A 17,683-nucleotide genomic window follows, 5' to 3' on the forward strand; every position below is an offset into this window, starting at 1 on the left:
TGATTTACTTGAGTTAAAACTTGTGATGTTAGTTATAAATCATTTTAATAAATCTAGCGCCATCAATTTAGTATTTTGAGAATTTAGAAAAATACAAAAGATTCACCACAGATAATTTTCCTAAGTGGATTTCTTAAACATTTATAGTATCTGTATTACTTAAAGATGAAAATATTCAATTGATTGTAATAAAAATACTTAGCCATCCTGTTAATGATAAAACTTGACTATTACGAATGGCGTTTTCTTTTTCTATTAGGAGAGTGAAAGACAAGTGAGTGAAATAATAATCATTCAAAACAACCCAGGTGTGTATGACATCATTTCTAGATGTGAAAACCGTGTTCTCTTTCTGCTTACATTTTCTGAAGCGATGTGAAATAAAACCTGCATCATCCGTTTTCATCCTACTTGGCTGGCTGATTCAGCCCTCTGTCTTTCATTTCTCTACTGACAGAGGCAAGGAAGACCACCTGAAAGAGAAGAAATATAGATGCCCAAGAGAGAGTATCCTTTCCACAGGTACTCAGGAGGTTACACCACACATTGTTGTTTTTAAATCTTTGCCATGTCAGAGGTCAGCTCTGTACCATAGTGTGAAGGGCTGATGGAATGAAGACCCACGGGCCTCTGAGTTTGAGAATGTTTATAATAAATGCTGATAAGAAATCAGATAAGCGCACTGCAGAGAGACCCAAAGTACTTTAACTAGGAATGTCATCATTTCACATGTTCCTTCTTAGAAGTAGAATATGATGCTAAGATAATTATTACTGCTAAGGATTCTTCATGCAATCTGAGTGTAGAGTGCAACAGTATTCACATTCTTTCTAGGCTTGACTAATTCCTTGACTTTCCTCAAGGTGTAAAAAGGACTCATAACTTTGAAACATAATAACAAACCCCTGCAAGAACGAGTTTTAGACACTAGGAGAATGATTCTCAACCAAGGCTGCATATTAAGATACGTAAAGAAATCTTTTAAAACTTATAAATGCCCAGGTCCCAATCCAGACCGGTTAAATCAGATCATCAGGAGATGGGGCTTTACATTGTTAAAGCTTCTCAAATGATTTTAATGTGCACCAATTTAGGAGGCTACTTTGGAAATGATCTAGGTGTATAATTAAAAAATAAAAATAAATTGGCAAAACAGTTACGATAATTCCTATCTAATCTAGTGTTCTTTTTTGTTCCAAAAAGAATTATTACAAGTAAGTTAAAAGAGGATACAGGCCAGATGCGGTGGCTCATGCCTGTAATCCCAGCACTTTGGGAGGCCGAGGCAGGCGGATCATGAGTTCAAAAGATGGAGACCATCCTGGCCAGCATGGTGAAACCCCGTCTCCACTAAAAATACAAAAATTAGCCAGTCATGGTGGCCTGTGCCTGTAGTCCCCGCTACTCAGGAGGCTGAGGCAGGAGAATTCCTTGAACCCGGTAGGCAGAGGTTGCAGTGAACTGAGATCGCCCCACTGCACTCCAGCCTGGCGCCTGGCAACAGAATGAGGCTCTGTCTCAAAAAAAAAGGGATACAAATTAAATGATGATTTAGCAAATTGCAACGGAAAAGGACATGGATCTAGGTTTTAGTAAGGAAGGGCAATAGAAATCAAATTTAAAACCCCAAGGGGAGGAAATCTCCAGAGTCACTGAAAGTTTGTAGCCAGGGGAGATTAAATCATATATTTACATTATTTAATTGTAGGTTAAACAGGATTTGGAAAAAGAACTACAAATCCAATACCCCTACAGAGGCAGAGTGCTAAAAACCTTCATCTCAGGTTGACACAGTTTAGACATTTGAAAGCCCACTTCTCCTTTTACCACATCAAATTATAAAAGAAAAAATAAAATGCTGATTTGAGTCTCTAATGAAAGGTAACTGTGCAATTATTGGAAACACACTTCCACAGCAAAAGCGTATCTTGTTACAGCATAGAGCTAGGTCTTCGTCTTCCTACCTTTAGGTTTTGATGGTGAGATTGCTGTTTACTTTCATCTGGTTTTCATTTGAAAAATCCCATCTGTGCGGAGCCTGAAAGAATTGTAAAAATACTAAAGTTACAAGTATTTAAGTAAGGTGAACAGAATTTCCTGGGTTTACTTTGCTAAAATGATGTTTAAAGAAGATTTGGGTGATGTAGGCTATGAGACCACTATAATATAGCTGCTACAGCTAATTATGTGTTTGAGATGAGACGCAAAGCAAAGCTTCAAACCCATAGGGGAGGAGAAAAATATCCTGGCAGCATTATGCACTTACGTTAAGTATGGATGTTTTCAAAAGTGAATGTATTATACTTTAATTATGCAAAACTCTGGATAATAGCATATTTGTCTGCCATCATATAGTGTAATCCAAACACTTACTGCTACACATGTAGGAGATAGAAAATGATAGAATGGATGAAAGAATGTTTCTGTATTTCAAAGGAACTAAAAATGAATATAAAATAAACCAGAAAGTTTCTCTTTTATATATAACTCACAAAGGATCAGGTTTGTTATGAGAAAACAGTGAGTAGCTTAGTTACTCCGGCATCAGCATGTAAAGTGTGTCTCAAAAGAGGAGATATGAAAGAAGTGGGAATGTCAATACATTAGATCTGAATATTTTTAAAGATATCTTGGGACTAGACATTACAGAAGTAAAGTTAAGTATTTGGGTCCGACATGACTTCTAGGCACGTTGTACACAGTATTTTCTCTACAATTCTACCCCAGATATACTATTAATATTAATGAAAATAATTCAGGCTGGACATTTGAAAATATTATTTGAGTATCTCTAAGGTGCCAACTTTAGGATTCAAAGGTGGCAGGAACCAGTCATCTGGCCTTTGTCTTCCTATGGCTGAGTCTTCATCAAGTGTTTCCATGAAGTTCAGAGCAGCTATTGGTTGAAGAAACAGTCTCCATGTTTAGGTTTTAACCCAGCTATTTAAAATCCTTTGCAAGCCCTGCATCCATGAATGATTGACTCCATATGCCTTTGTAAAAGTACAGGCCCAATAAAAAATTCCAATAGAGACCAAACTCCAATCTCTAACTCATGCCCAGTTAGACAGTGTTCAGTTTACGTAAGTTCCTCAGCTCATCTCTCATTTCTCACTCAATCATTGCTTCTGTGAATAATTAACAAAAACAAAACACTAAACAAACCTGCAGAGAAAGAGCATACAGAATTAAATCAGGGGTCTCTGCTTCGAGATCTCTGTGGCTGTACTTCTTATGCAGACGTGGGATTGTAGTTCAAAGTTTTCTTATAGGAATACCTTTTCTTTTTTTTTTTTTTTTTTTGGGAAAAAGAGAAAAAGAAGGGGAAAAAAAGAAAAAGGGGGAAAAAGGAATATTACTTCATTCCTAAAATGGGTTTCAATAATGGCCGATCAATATTTTGAGTGTTTAAAGTGGTTAATGCATATTTTATGTGTTTAAAATGGAGACCTCTATTGTGTTTATTTGTTCTGGCTCTGAGTTCAAATCCTGGATATCGTTATCAATTTGTTGTCTCGTTGAATCTAAATCTATGTGTCTTATGTATCTGGGTGTTAAGATCTCTTATTGTTACATTAATCCTTTTACCCTTGTATCCTTATAGCTTTGAAATCTATTTTGTCAAATGTGAAAATTGCAACTCCTGCTTTTTATTTATTTATTTTTGCTCTCCATTTGGTTGGTACGTTTTTTTTTTTTCCAACCCTTTATTTTGAGTCTATGTATATCTTTGGATATACCGTTGGATTTTGTCTGTATCTTTTGATTGAGAGATTTGGTTGATTTAATTTTAGGGTTGCTGCCATTTGATATTAACTGGCTATTTTGTCCTTTTGTTGATAAAAATTCTTCTTTATGTTAACGCTCTTTACTTTTTGGTGTATTTTTAGAAAGGATCATACTGGTTGTTCCTTTCTGTGTATAATGCTTCTTTTAGAAGTTCTTGTAAAGCAGGCCTGGTGGTAATAAAATCTCTGAGTACTTGCTTGTTCCTAAAAGATTTTATTTTTCCTTCAAATGTAAAGCTTAAATTGGCAGGATATGAAATTCTGGGCTGAAAGTTTTGTTCTTTAAGTATATTGAATATTGGCCCCCACTCTCTTCTAGCTTGTAGGGTTTCTGTTGAGAGATCTGCTGTAAGCCTAATAGGCTTACCTTTATGGGTAACTTGATCTTTCTCTCTGGCTGCCCTTAATATTTTCTCCTTCGTTTCGATCTTGGTGAATCTAACGATTATGTGCCTTGGGGTTGGTCTTCTTGAGGAATATCTTTGTGGTGTTCTCTGTATTGCCTGGGGTTGAATAGTGTCCTGCTTTGCTAAATTAGGAAAATTTTCCTGGATAATGTCCTGGAGAGTATTTTCCAGCTTGACTTCATTCTCTCCGTCACATTCAGGTACACCAATCAAGCGTATATTAGGTCTTTTCACATAGTCCCATATTTCTTGGAGACTTTGCTCATTCCTTTTTATCCTTTTTTCTCTATTCTTGTCTTGTCGTTTTGTTTCATTAAGTTGGTCTTCGACCTCTAATACCCTTTCTTCTGCTTGATCCATTCGGCTGTTTAAGCTTGTACATATTTCACTCAGTTCTCGTGTTGTATTTTTCAACTCCATAAGTTCATTTGTATTCCTCTCTATATTGTCTATTCTTTTCAACATTTCATCGAACCTTTTTTCCAAGTTCTTAGTTTCTTTACATTGGGTTAGAACAAGTTCCTTTAACTCCCAGAAGTTTTTTATCATCCACCTTTTAAAGCCTACTTCAGATAATGGAACACAGTCCTTTTCCATCAGGGCTTGTTCCGTTACTGATGAGTCCTTTTCCATCAGGGCTTGTTCGGTTGCTGATGAGTCCTTTTCCATCAGGGCTTGTTCCGTTGCTGATGGGTTCTGATTTTGAGTATACTCAGCCTTCTTAGGCTGTTTTTTTCCCTTCATTTTAGATGAACCGCCTTTCTAATTAGTTTTCTGAGTCGACGTCCGACTTACTGATTCCCAGTGCTGGGATCCGAGCCACCCACTGTGGCAGCCTAAATAGCAGCGATAAGACTGATGGTGCTCTTCTGCCCGGGAATCTCTGGTCTGGCTTCCCTCTTGAGTCCGCAACAAGCGGCTCTGACTTCCCGGAGCTCCAAACTCTGGTCAGTAGGGGAAGTGGTCCCGTTGGCTCTGCGTGAAGAGCTGCTGCACCGAGACGCCGGCAAAACCGCAGCAGCGGCCACAAGAGTCGCGCTGGCGACCCGTGGGGCTCCTCCACTGGGAGTCGGCTAATCGGTGAGTGATGAAAATTCGTCTAATGATGTGGCGTCGTCTCGTTCTCTGAGCTTTCACTGGGAGCTACAATCCTGAGCTGTTAGTGGTCGGCCATCTTGGATAGATCTCAGGAATACCTTTTCTTAATGGCCATAATTCAGCTGTGACATAGCCTCCAGGTAAATTCCCCTGACCTCCTGATTCTGGTAGATTCTAACATGCATATTTCTCCACTAAGCTTTTGTAATGATATGTGCATTCTAAATAAAACTTACTACTTTGTGATTACTTAATGGTCTATTTCTCTCTCAGTATTGTAAAATCCTTGAACAGATAGATGATAGTTTGTTTAATTCACCAAAAGTAGGTATCAATAAATATTCTGGGCTTAAATAAAGTTGTAGATTAATATTTAAACTGTATTGATTAGGTAAATGTATAATTCAGCCTACCTATTCACAAGAGTTTTGAGGTCCTCTAATATACAGTTAAATGTACAGAATTTTCATTCTTTCTATTATCTTAAACAAATTATGTGAGTCTTAATTTTTTTTTATTATTGTGCTTTGGGCTCTGGGGTACATGTGCACATCCTGCATCCTGCAGGATTTTTGCATAGGTATATACATGCCATGGTGGTATGCTGTCTCCATCCCCACAGTTACCTACATCAGGTATTTCTCCCTGTGTTGTCCCTCCTCAACCTCCCAGCCTCCCACTGTCCCTCCCTTCCTTCTCCCCGCCACCTACCCCAGTGAGTGTTGTTCCCTTCCCTTCCCTGTGCCCAGTGTTCTCATTTTTTGTCACCCACCTATGAGCAAAAATATGTGGTGTTTGGTTTTCTGTTCTTGCATCAGTTTGCTGAGAATGACGGTTTCTAGATTCATCCATGTCTCTACAAAGGACGCCAACTTGTCATTTTTTATGGCTGCATAGTGTTCCATGGTGTATATGTGCCACATTTTCTTTGTCCAGTCTATCATTGATGGGCATCTGGGTTGGTTCCAGGTCTTTGCTATTGTAAACAGTGCCACAACGAACATATGTGTACATGTGTTTTATAATAGAACGATTTATAATCCTTTGTGTATATACCCAGTAGTTGGATTTCTGGGTCAAATGGAATTTCTATTTCTATATCCTTGTGGAATCATCACACTGTCTTCCATAATGGTTGAACTAATTTATACTTCCACCAACAATATAAACGTGTTCCTTTTTTTCCACATCCTCTCCAGCATCTCTTGTCTCCAGATTTTTTAATGATTGCCATTCTAACTGGCATGATGAAATGCTAAATAGAAGGTAAGTCTTAAATTTTTTAAATAAATTTTTGAGACATTTAGGTTTATAGCAAAATTGAGCTGAAAATACAAAGAATTCCCATGCATCTCCATCCCCACACATGCAAAGCCTCCTGCACTATCAACATTTCTGACCAAAGTGGTGTATTTGACACTATTCATGAACCTACTCAGAGTCCAGAGTTTACATAGAGTTCTTTTTTGGTGCTGTACATTTGATGAGTTTTGAAAAATATGTCATGACATGTATCTGCCATTATAGTATCATGCAGAATAGTTTTACTGCCCTAAAAATTTTTTGTATTCGGCATATTTATTACCCCCTTCACTCCTGGAAAGCACTGGTCTTTTTCTTTCTTTCTTTTTTTTTTTTTTTTTTTTTTTTTGAGATGTAATCTTGCTCTGTCACTTAGGCTGGAATGCAATGGCGTGATCTTGGCTCATTGCAAACCCCGCCTCCCAGGTTCAAGTGATTCTCTTGCCTCAGCCTCCCGAGTAGCTGGGATTACAGGCTTGTGCCACCATGCCCAGACAATTTTTTGCATTTTCAGTAGACATGAGTTTTCTCCATGTTACCCACGCTGGTCTTGAACTCCTGACCTCAGGTGATCCACCCATCTTGACCTCTCAAAGTGCTAGCAATAAAAGTGTGAGTCACTGCACCTGGCCTAGTCTTTTCACTCTCTCCATACTTCTTTCTTTTCCAGAATTCCATATCCATGGAACCACCCATTATATAGCCATTGCAGGGTGGCTTTGTTCACTTAGTAATATGTATTTAATTTCTTTTATGTCATTTCATAGCTCAAAGCTAACTTCTTTTTAATATTGAATAATATTCTACAGTCTGGATATACTGCAGTTTATTTATTTATCCATTGACCTGCTGAAAGGCATCTTGGTCATTTCCAAATTTTGGTAATTATGAATAAAGCTGACATCAACTGCTATGGTTAGGGTTTTATGGGAACATAAATTGTCAACTCATTTGGGCAAATGCCAAGGTATATCACTGCTGGATCATATAGGAAGAATGTGTTTAATTTTGTAAGAATTCTTACCAACAATGAATGAAAGTTCCTGTTGCTCCATATCTTTGCCAGCATTTGGTGTTTACCGTGTTTTGGATTTTAGCCATTCTAATAGTTGTCTAGTGGCTTCCCACTGACAGTTGTTTTGATTTGCAGTTTGGTAATGACACAGAATGTTGAGCATCCTTTCATATGGTTATTTGCTGTCAGTATATCCCCTTTGGTGAGGTGTGTGTTCAGCTTTTTTGTGTATGTTTTATGTGTGTTGTTTATTTTCTTATTCTTGAGTTAAATTTTTTAAATAGAAGTTTTATTTGATTTTTTTTTTCCAAAATATCCACCTTTTTTTTTTGAGAGAGGGTCTCACTGTGTTTCCCAGGCTGGAGTGCAGTGGTGCAATCTTGGCTCACTGCAACCTCTGCCTCCCAGGTTCAAGTGATTCTTGTGCCTCAGCCTCCCAAGTAGCTGGTATCACAGTCAGGTGCCACTATTCCTGGCTAATTTTTGCATTTTTAGTAGAGATGGGCTTTCACCACGTTGGCCAGGCTAATCTTGAACTCCTGATTTCAAGTGATCCCTCCTGCATCAGCTTCGCAAAGTGCTGGGATTATAGGCATTAGCCACCATGCCCCGCCTGTCTACCAAATTTTTAATCAATAAACTGTTCAAACACAGTTCTCAGATATATCAATTGGTAGTTCTTAAGTCTAATTTTCAGTTTAAATGTTTAAAATGTATGTCTATTATTACATTTAAACTCACATTTTATTGCTGAATATTGTTTCAACAGCAGTCAAGCTTAATGGATATTCTGCACTCTAATATACTAAAGAAAGCAAGATTTTCAGAAAAGGAAATAGATATACCAGTAAAAACCCTGTAAGTTATTTAGTTTACTTTCCTAAAGCTCAAATAGTAATATGAATTTAATTCTAAGTGTCGAACCCCCCAAAATTGTGCAATAAAATTAAGTGCCATAAAAGCGACATTCCCCAGCTTTATTTCTAGCATCATAATCTGAGAAATATTCAGGAGAAATCTTGGGTAATATTAGATGCCCCTACATAGTGATACTCTCAGATGTATAACATGTTTTTTGGGGTAATTTTAATAAAGTAAAAAGAAAATCGGTGACTTTTTCTCATAATTGGCTACTTTACATTTTTAGATCTATGCCTTTTAGATTTCAAATAATGTGTCTTCATTGTAATCAAGGCCTTCTTGCCATGACTCACTTTCTGGTATAACAGCTTGTTAGAGGATGAAAATGGAATTCTCAATTAGAAATATATACATAATGTTCAAGTTATGTCCAGCTCTGCAAATGCAAAGGATAGAAAATAGCAAATGTATTTCATTTACATAAAACAAACAGATTTTCCTCCAGAGAAGGCATGTATTAAAACACAATTCTGTTCAACCAATTTGAGATTTATATAAATCTAAATGTACTAAGTGTCAGAGATTTCTAGAACCCAGTCCTGGCTTCCACAATATGGAATTTTAACTTTTTTTAAAAAAAGGGAAAACATTATACTATTAATAATCATTAAAATGATCATTCTTTGCAAAGCAATTTACAGATTCAGTGCTATTGTTGTCAAACTACCAATGACATTGTTTACAGAACTAGAAAAACTTTTTAAAAATACATACAGAACCAAGAAAAGAGCACAAATAGTCAAGGCTATCTTTAGCAAAAAGAGCAAGGATGGAGGCCTCATGTTACCAACTTCAAACTATACTACAGGGCTCCAGTAACCAAAACAGCATGGTACTGGTACTAAAAGAGGCACATAGACTAATGAGGCAGAATAGAGAGCCAAGAAATGCAGAAGCTTGAAGCTGGACCCCTTGTTTACTCCATATACAAAAATTACAAGATGGATTAAATACTTAAATATAAAAACCCAATCTATGAAAACTCTGAAAGACAACCTAGGCAATATAATTCAGGACATAGAAACAGGCAAGGATTTCATGACAAAGACACTGAAGGCAATTGCAACAACAGCCAAAATTGGCAAGTGGGACATAATTATACATAAGCGCTTCTTCCAGCAAATAAATAAAAAACAAAACAGAAAACCCCACTATCAACAGAATAAACAGAAAACCTACAGAATGGGAGAAAATATTTCAAACTAGCTATCTGACAAAGCTCTAATATTCAGCATCTAGAAGGAACTTAAATTTACAAGCAAAAACAAACAGCTTCATTAAAAAGTAGACAAAGGAGATGAACAGACACTTCTCAATTAAAAAAAAAACCATACATGTGGCCGACCAGCATTTAAAAAAAAAACTCAATATCACTAATCATTATATGAATGCAATTTAAAACCACAATGAAATGCCATCTCACACCATTCAGAATGACTATTATTAACAAGTAAAAAGTAACAGTTGCTGGCAAGGTTGTGGAGAAAAGGGAACACTTGTACACTGTTGTAATTAGCTCAACCATTGTGGAAAGCAACGTGGCAGTTCTTCAATGGATAAAAGCAAAACTACCATTGGACCCAGCAATCCCAATGCTGTGTATATATCCACCGGAATATAAACCATTCTACCATAAAGACAAATGTGTCTGACTGTTCATTGCAGCACTATTCACAATAGCAAAGACATGAAATCAACATAAATGCCCATCAGTGATAGACTGGAAAAAGAAAATGTGGTACATATACACCACAGAATACTATGCAGCCATAAAAAAGGATAAGATAATGTATTCTGTGGGAACATGGTTGGAACTGAAGGCTATTATCTTTAGTAAATTAATGCAGGAACAGAAAACCAAATACTACATGTTCTTACTTATACGTAGGAGATAAATGATGAGAACTCATGAACACAAAGAAGAAAATAACAGACTCCGGGGTCTACATGAGAGTGGAGGCTGGGAGGTGGGAGAGGAGCAGAAAAGATAACTACTGGGTACGGGTTTTGGTACCTGGATGATTAACTAACCTGTACAAGAAACCTTCATAACATGAGTTTACCTATCTAACAAACCTTCACATGTATCCCCAAACCTAAAATGAAAGTTAAAAAAATGAATTGTTTATACTACCTGAAGCTTAGGAAATTTTTGAATATTTAAACAAGGTTTATTAGTTAATAGTGGGAATATTAATACATTCAAGGAGGGGTTAAGACAATGATTATTCTATCACAATTTGAGCATTGTTGCATATCAACAGCTATCATTTTGGGGTTTTGACCTTTCTTTCTATAGTACACTGTGGAATTAAAACCAAATGTTAATCTTGATAAGGAAAATGATTCTATCCTATGAGTAAGACTGAAGGTCAGCAACTCTAGTCCTCAGTGCTGCTCAGGCACGGTCTACATTTCATGAACCATCCATAATTCAGTTGATTTATTCCATAGTTTTTTTTAGAAGCAGATGTTTGCCTTGTCTGCCAATCCATGATTACTTTATAGAGTGCTCGGTATGTTTGGTGGAGTATATGGTACTTGTTCTCAAGGGCCTTATAATGTGTGATTTGATGTCTTGATTAATTTAAGAGCTTTCTAAACTGAGAACTTTCCTTTTCTGTGTGCCAGTACCTAAGCTAAGCAGCTTTTGATCCCCTCACAATTTCGATGTGGTGGATGTTTTTATTGCCATTTTACAGATGGGGAAATAAAATCTCAGAGCCCAAGTTCTTATAGTTAGTAATGCTGGAATTCAAGGGATGCTGGCTCCAAAAATGAGTATGATTCATGCCACATACTTTCCTGATGTCGATTTCCCTTAAATTTTTGTAAAAGGCTTTTTCTTTACCTTTCTTTCTGTTATCACATAAAATTGCTTTCTTATTTTCATTTAAAGTCCTTTACTTTTGTCAACAATATTCTTAGTATAGTTTTAGGCCATAAAACATTTATGAGAAACCAGGGGAAATAATGAAGAGAATTATCAAATATTTAAGAATGTTAAATATGTAGAGAAGGGAAATTTTTGTTTGGTGAATGTGTTGGGAACCTTGAAACTTTACAGTGGAAATACCCTCCAGAGTGAATAAATGCCCACAGCAATAGCAACAGCAGTAACAGAGGTCTCTTATAGTTGATTTAGTCTAAAACCCTGTTGCCCGTGAAGAGGTAGGTCAGAAGGATATTTTGGTCTCAGAGAATTAAAAATAACATAATTATGGCAATATTACTATTATATATTATTTGATTAAGTTTAATTAAATCACTGATTGTATGATGGACAGCAAACTGAGTAGAAGCCTGACATAGATGTAAAACTGCTAAGTAAGAATACTGTGTGGTAGTGATCATTGTCTGACTTTGGAGGAAACCATCCCAGCCACACACAGCACAGAGGCCGGTGGGTCTTGCCCAGTGAGTGTTCTGTAACATAGAAAGTACTCATCAAATGGATTGACTCTGTGTTCTAAAACTCATTTGTCCAAAGCATACTTGTTAAAAAGTAAACATGCTGCATGTGGTGGCTCAGGCTCATAATCCCAGCACTTTGGAAGGCCAAGGTGGAAGGATTGCTCGAGGCCAGGAATCAAGACTAGCCTAGGCAAACAGCAAGATGCCATCTCTCTAGAAAATTTAAAAATTAGCTGAGCATGGTGGCCTGCAACTGCTGTCCCAGCCACTCAGGAGGCTGAGGTGGGAGGATCAGTTGAACCCCGGAGTCCAAGGTTACAGTGAGCAATAATCGCTTTAGCTTGAATAACAGAGCAAGACTCTGTGTATTAAAAAAAAAGAAGAAGGCCGGGTGCGGTGGCTCATGCCTGTAATCCCAGCACTTTGGGAGGCCAAGGTGGGTGGATCACGAGGTCAAGAGATTGAGACCATCCTGGTCAACATGGTGAAACCCCGTCTCTACTATAAATACAAACAATTAGCTTGGCATGGTGGCGCGTGCCTGTAATCCCAGCTACTCAGGAGGCTGAGGCAGGAGAATTGCCTGAACCCAGGAGGCGGAGGTTGCGGTGAGCCGAGATCCGCCATTGCACTGGTAACAAGAGCGAAACTCCATCTGGGTAACATCAGCCTGGGTAACAAGAGCGAAACTTCGTCTCAAAAAAAAAAAAAAGGAAAAGAAAAAGTAAACAATTTAGCCATCAATAAACATTTATTAAACACATCATTAAATGATTTGGCAACCACTTCTATAATACTTCCTGTGTGCCACACATTGTTTTAGTTCTTTACAAACATGAACTATTTATTTCTCTTAGAAACACTTTGGTCCTCTTGAGCAATAGGAACTTATTATCTCGTTTTACAAATGAGGAAACTGGGGCATTACAAGGCTAAAATCCATAGCCAACTCTAGTGGAAGACATTGAAAATGCATGTGTAGGATAGGGAGAATAGGAGAAGTCTTTGTGTCTTTTTCTCAATTTTGCCTTGAACCTAAACTGCTCTAACAAAAGTCTTAAAAAAAGAAAGATAAGAAATGTAGCTGAAGTCAGTTAGTGATTAGCAGAAATCTGACACTGGAATTCATGCTATTAATGATTATGCTATGTGTCTCTCACTTTGTAAGGAAAATGTTCAGATTATTCAACCTTGAAATAGTGTGGTGGGAAGATCTTTACAACTTTACCTCTTTGTAAAGATCAAAACAAAAATATCTTCTAACAACGTTAAAAAAATCACAATGGAAATCATTTATTGGGCCATATATTAAATACGTGTGTCTTTAAAAATGTAATAACCTAGGGGCCAGAACCACGTGGTCAGACAAGTGAGCGTGATAAAACTTGCCCTGCTTTTTAACCCCAGAAATGTTAATATCTGGGCATGTTTGGAAAAAACAAAATAATTTGGAACCTTCATTGTATTTTATTTTTTATCTTGAAATTTAAATGGGTGCATTTAGCAAAGTTGAATATCTACTGCCACCCACTTCTACAAAGTATTTATCACTGCAGATTTTAGAAGATGGAAGCCTGGGTTGCATACATGATGTGTGGAACTGTCTCAGTTCTCCATTTTTCTGATAACAATGTTGGCTGGAAACTGTAATGAAGGCTTGCAGAAGACACTCCAGCCAACACTGTGTGCCATTTCCTGCCTGGCCTCATATTTAATGCAAAGGTGCAGTTAGTAGAAATTGCTTTACCGATCAGGGGAAGAACACATTGCCCAGAGGAAGGCATCCTTTTCATATTATACCAGAGGTCACTATAGCAACATTACAAGTCAGATAGGCCTCATGAAGAGGGTGGTCATGCCTGACTAAACCTCTATGTTTATTTTGAAACTCTTGCTTGTGAAAAATAAATATTTATTTGTGTTATCAAATTAGCCAAACTGCTTGATTTCCACAGTATCCTTCCAGTTGAATCTGTCTAAATAGATCCCATAGTTTGCACACAAATCAGATCAGTTATCATTAGCCCAGTCTTCTCTTAGCCCAGTTATCATTAGCCCAGGGCTTCCCGAATCTGTGGTTAATTTCCTCAGCCATAAAGAGGAATCCATTTCCCAGAATGGCATCTTGTTTTATTTACACAAATAGGCATGTTCCATATAAGAATTTCCATAACACTTGCAATGGGAAATGACTACTTTCTCACCCAATATTACTGTCAGAAATTATTTTCAGTAGGCTAGGTTTCTAGGGCTGGGGTTTTAAATAATATATAGCATATGCGTAGACCATAAACAAAAATATATTTGAAGTATATGAATAACATTTTTTCTGTTGCTTTCTTTTTTGAAGAGGGAAGAAGTAAAATAAGCTGTATTTCCACCAAAGAGAATTAAATGTCTCCTATTTGCAGAAAATACGCAATTTAGTTAATCATGTTTAATCAAATTTATTCATGTGCGAGGGAGGCTGGTTTATTTTGTTTGTGGGGCAACAGGGTGTGTTGAAATGTGCCGTGGTCATAAAGACTCAGCGTATACACGTTCCCTGTGCGGCCATTTTATTGTCTACGGCTTGCTGACTGGGCAAGACAATCAGACATCTTTAAAGTACTCATTGCTTTCTCATTTCAGACCTTCCCTTGCTATTCTCCCCCGTCCTACTTTCTTTGTCCTCACTTGATGTTGATAGAGGACAGACCAGACTTTTGACATAACTGTGAAGCAAAAATGTGTTCTTAAATACACCCTTTAAAGACATTCCAGTGGTGAGTGCAATCACATTGTGGTAAAAACCCCTTTCTCAACAGTTTCTAATTTATTTAATAGCAATTGGCATTCTTGCTTTCTCTCCCCATCCACCACCTCTCCTCTGGAGTCCTGATTCTTTTCAAACTGCTTTACCACAGAGAGAGATACGAACATTTTGGGCTCAAAACTGAGAAAGGTGGTGGAAAGTGCTCAGCTGTAAATTCTTTGAATGTTATAATCGGAATCAGATGAGCAAGTGACATCACTATGGCTCAGTCATGGCTTTGGCAAAAATCTGTTTTTAATTTTTGAGTTGCCTAGAAGCAAAAACAATATTTAAGTGAAATGGGGTATAACTTCAGTGAGTCAGCTGGTATCAGGTAAGTCAGCCATTTTATCACTTTAAATATCTAAAAACACTCATGTAGCTTTAACGACACACTGGAATTTAGAGCAGCGAACAGGACACTGGGACATCAAAACAAACAGAGAGACTTCATGTCCCCATTACACAGGTGCCAGGAGGGGTCATAACCACAGCTTGCTTCTTGTATAGTAGCCATCTCTACTAAAAATACAAAAAATTAGCTGGGCATGGTGGCGTGTGCCTGTAATCCCAGCTACTCAGGAGGCTGAGGCAGGAGAATTGCCTGAACCCAGGAGGCGGAGGTTGCAGTGAGCCGAAATCGGGCCATTGCACTCCAGCCTGGGTAACAAGAGAGAAACTCCATCTCAAAAATAAAAAAAATAAAAAAGACAGGAGCACAAGCATAGAACACTTTTATTTTTCTCCAAATACGATCTCCAAACGAGCTACAGGCATCTCTCTTTCCTGGTTTTTGGTTTTATCGTTGACAATTTGTCAGGTCAATCTCATAGTTTTTCCTCATTGCTGAGCTACTAAAAGTCCTGTCTAGTCAAATTTGATATTGACATCTTCAGCCTGGCTGTTCATGACTAATGCTAGCATTGTCTTGGAACCTAAGCATGAGTGTTTTTAAGCAAGCTCTTGGTTGAGACTCCTTAAGACTGAGTTCTCCCAACCCAACTCACCCCTCGGTTCCGTTTATTCTGTGTGATCCCCCGCAGCCTTTTGCTGATAGAGTCCCATCACCAGGTAGCCAGCTTTGTGGGTGAGCTCGCAGCCAGGGAACAAATTCTGGGCTATTTGTATCTTAGGCTGTACTATAGACGAGGTAATTTATAAAGAAGAGAAATATGTTTTTCAGAGTTCTGGAGGCTGAGAAGATCTCGGCACTGGCATTTGGTTTGGTGTGGGCCTTTTTACTACTGTGTTCTCACATGACAGAAGGCAGCAGGGCCAGTTAAGCCAATGCTTTGTGAAGCCTCTTTTTCAAAGGGCCTTCATCCCATTAACTAGGGAGTAGCTATAATGGCCAAATCACCTGTTAAAGGCCCCATCTTTTAATAATGTCATGTTGGCAACACCGGAAATTTGGAGGGGCTCCATTCAAACCACGGCAATCTGCTCTTGTGCACATTGAACCCCAGAGGATACTCAACCCTCTGTACCAAACAAAAGGCGGAAGTGTTGTCTGTTTCACCCGTGGACCCTCTCTGCACTCAGGTATCTCCTTTCAAGATCTCTTTTCCCTAGCTGAGGTAGACACAGAAAAAATAAATAAACAAGGTTACTACCTAAACTGATATCCAGTGTGGGAAGGAGATAGAACTCTTTTCTCCTTGCAGAAACTCTCCATATTTATAAGTAATTTTCTTGGTGCCACCTGTGCTAGATATGGGAGTAGTTAGCACCCTCTTCTCTAGATATCAGAAAGACCTAGCACTCTTCAGTTTAATGCCTCTCAAATCTGAAAATTCTTTCTCTTCTTTCCATCCCCCTTATAAAGTCTGGGAGAGCGAAGACTGGAAGGAGGTTTAGGGCAGAAGAGCCTGTTCTTATCAAGCATGTGGGAAGGATAAAGCCTTCATTTGGGGCATCTTCCCCTTTAGAATATAGGCTACTTTTCGTCCACTTATCCTGGACTTTAAATTTAGTCATTAATTCCAGGACATCTAGAAAGGCATATTTTAAAATGACATTACAATAGCTTATATTCCCTGCTATGCCCACTCCTACGAGAAGAGAAATTTTTATTAGTAGAACCAACTAGAAGTGCTGTTAAACTTTGCGTATTGAGTTGGTTTATAAAGACAAGGTAAACAAATGTGAAATTCTTTCTCACTATCATCCTCCCTCCTTAGTTTCTTCCTGCCTTAAGTGTACTCCAATGTAAAGAAAAAAATCTTAATTTTACTGTTTGATTGAAGTATTTCCCATTCTCCCTGAGTGCCCAGAGCAGTCCAAACATGAAAACAGTTGACCTTAATAACATGACATGAGGTGTTTTGAAAATTCACTGAATGTTTATCAAGTCCTCGGTTATGGAAATAATCAGAAGACTGAAGAATACAGCCTTATGAATTCATTTACTTAAGTGTGATTAAGATGACAATGGCAAAAAAGTAACCTGGAAGCATGAAAATAGAGATACTCTCCTCCAAAGAGTTGAAAGCTTTATGACAGCTATTATTATGTTGGCACTCTCAGCTTCTTATGGAATACTTTGAGATAAGTGCTATTCATTTTCATATTTTGTGGATTTGAAATTTGACAAATTGATGCACACAGTGGCTTATTCTTGTGCTCATAATCTCGGTGGTAAAGGCAGCCAAATTCAGGACTTGTTTGGAACCTCAGGGTAGGGAGGCTGTAGCTGTGAGCTCTGCTCAAACCTGGGTATCTTGATGCCTTTCTGTGTCTGCTCTTGCTTAAAATCAGATTCCTTTATCCTAGAGAGACCTGGCACATTTAAGAACCTCAAATTGCATGGAAATAATTGAGGCTGGCTTATTGTGATCAGTCCTATCACATCCAACCCTTACAAGGTTGGGGAGCTCTATGAAATAACAACTGCTGTGTCCTAGACACTGTGATTATCTGTACAAATGGTTAGTTGACTGTGTCA

General features: G+C 37.9%; 1 long non-coding RNA gene across 1 annotated transcript in view; it reads right to left on the bottom strand.

The window, feature by feature from the left end:
* Positions 1 to 356: 356 nt before the first annotated feature.
* LOC128928848 (uncharacterized) overlaps positions 357 to 17,683 on the bottom strand; it is a 68,304-nt gene continuing 50,977 nt past the window's right edge. The window contains exons 2-3 of the long non-coding RNA XR_008474529.2: positions 1,965 to 2,038; positions 357 to 473 (exon numbers count right to left, since the gene is read on the bottom strand). This is a non-coding gene — a long non-coding RNA (uncharacterized LOC128928848). The remainder of the gene's footprint in view (positions 474 to 1,964; positions 2,039 to 17,683) is intronic.

This window comes from Callithrix jacchus, chromosome 8, assembly GCF_049354715.1.
Source record: "Callithrix jacchus isolate 240 chromosome 8, calJac240_pri, whole genome shotgun sequence".
In the NCBI taxonomy this organism is placed as follows: domain Eukaryota; kingdom Metazoa; phylum Chordata; class Mammalia; order Primates; family Cebidae; genus Callithrix; species Callithrix jacchus.